Source organism: Panicum virgatum, chromosome 3N (genome assembly GCF_016808335.1).
Source record: "Panicum virgatum strain AP13 chromosome 3N, P.virgatum_v5, whole genome shotgun sequence".
NCBI lineage: Eukaryota > Viridiplantae > Streptophyta > Magnoliopsida > Poales > Poaceae > Panicum > Panicum virgatum.
In genome coordinates, this window is record NC_053147.1 from 51,208,312 (window position 1) to 51,210,782 (window position 2,471).

Sequence of the window (2,471 nt, forward strand, 5' to 3'; positions counted from 1 at the left end):
TCGAAAAGATGTCCAAATTATTTTTCCCAAAGGATTTTAAAATTCAGAAAATATTTTTGGTCTTTTTGTAAAAACGGAAAAATGCTAGAAAAATTCCAGCATGCAGAAAACAATTTTGAAAATTTCAAATATGCAGTGGAGAAAAACAAATAAGGTGCAAAGAAAATGTTGAAAAGCGGAGAAAGCAAATATGAGATAAATACCAATTTACCTTTGGCAAGGGCGCATCATTTAAAGTCCGGTGTGCATGACTTTTCTCCATCATTCTTACCATTCGTCAGCTTATCCTAGACAACTGGACAAGGCCAAACTCTCGACCTTCCGCCACACCTTCTTTTCCTTCTTCTTTCTTTTAGGTGCGGAGGGTCATTGTTCTGGCTGGGGTTCTGGTGCACCCCAGAGTGCTTGCCCTTCACTGTCTTGTTGGATCATGAAGCGCTGCTCTTCCTTCTTGTTGAACCTGAAAAACATATCATCCCTTCCGACACGGAAATGGATTTCTCCCTTTCCGACATCGATCCTTGCCTTGGTAGACCTTAGAAAAGGTCGCCCAAGTACGAGGTCGCCTCCGAGGTCGCCCTCCATATCCATTACCACAAAGTCGTCAAGGCCGAAGGAGTCTCGTACTCGTACGAAAACGTATTCGGCTATCCCTTCGGGATACCGAATGGTTGAATCTGCAAGCTGTACGAGCATAGTTGTTGGGGAAAGAGCAGGATATTCAAGTGCTTCATATATTACCTTGGGCATTATATTCACGCTTGCCCCCACATCGCATAGGCATCGCTCGAAGTGTTTGATGTAGATCGAGCAGCTGATCATGGGGACCCCTGGATCCTCTTGCACCACTGCCACCATTGTTGACGCTCCTTAGCGCCCCCGATTTGTATACCGCAAGCGCACGGTTCGTGTAGCTTTTCCCTTAGAGTATTCCCCCAAGGTTTATCAATCCGTGGATCGACAAAGAACTACCTAAGGTTTTCCATCTAATCTAATGGATCTATCCAAACATGAAGCATTGATTGCATATAAAGGGTAAACCTTTAATAGATATGAGTGATATGTAAAGGTTGATCTCATCCATGAATATAGGCTTAATCATAGCAAAACCAAAGATATGACTAGGCCTATTGTCATCTAGTTGTAGTTCAAGCTAACGAGCGGATAAATCATGCATCTCAATCAAAAGCATCTTTAAATCCAAAATCTCTAATCCGATCCCTGGATACCCAACCTACTAAGTGGCAACGGCCTGTCACGACGCCACCCCTTTCAACGGGATACCCTGAAGCAAGTTGAACCCCCTTTGGTAGTTCCGCCATGAACCTCTAGCCACCATGACTACAAGATCATGCTAAGCGATCTATCTCGATAATAGATCTAAGATGAAGCAAACCCAAAGAGAAGAATGAAATCGAAAGAGGAGAACATGATCGCTAATAGATTCGGAAGACATGATTATCATTACTCACATAATAGATTCGTTTGGATCATCACCGCCATGTGCACACCATCGATGAATCCAACTAGCTCTTGAACTCCGCCATGACACAACCACGCAGGGAGGCCACGGCGGCTAGGGTTGGCCTAAGCCATCTCCTAGACAACTTCGAAGACTTGCGGCGGCCATCGTCTCCCTCCGGTCTTGGCTCTAGGTTTTCGTCGAGTTCTGGGTGGATGGATACTTCGAGATGAATAAGGTGCGAGCTATTTATAAGCTGAGGAAGCCACAAGTCGAAGGGGAGGCCAAACCGCCTTGAAAACGGCCTGGGCCGGCCAGCCCCATGGGCCTAGGCCGGCCGGCCTACCCCCTTTCGGGCTCGTCTCGATCTCATTTTTCGCGTGTAGACTCCTCGCATCTTCTAGAGTTTCTGTCCTTCACGATTGCACCCCTTTGGACGTCGTTATCTTGGAGATATCTTCGAGGAAAGGATAGGATAGGGAATCCTTCCTTAAATCTTCATTTGTTTTGCTTAATCCTGAAGTATCTTGATCTCATCTTCGTGGGCTCGGTCCTTTGGGCTCTCTTGGAGGATGGATGTGCGTGAATGGGCTTCGAATCAACATGGGCTTTGGTCCTCCCTTTGGGCTTTGGCCCTCGTCTTTCTTCGTGTTAGCGCTCGATTACGGGCCTCGTCATTTCATGCTCTAAAATAGGCCAAAAACCTGCAAAAACAAAGTTCCTCCAAAATATATGTGCAAGTGTGAAAATGACCAATAATTAGGCCGGGGTTAGGACGGTTAGTGATTTTGATATTAAATTCATGCCATTATCAAGGATAAACAAGGGATAAAAGGGGTACTTAAGGAGTGCCAACATTCCCCCGATGCTTAAACCTTGCTCGTCCTTGAGTAAATCCAGGAGCTTTGCTTATAAAGAAATCAGCGTTGCCCCTCAATGTCCTCTCTGCACTTAGTCATACATAACAAGACATATTGCTCTCTCAAGTATTTAGCATTTAAGTTCATGT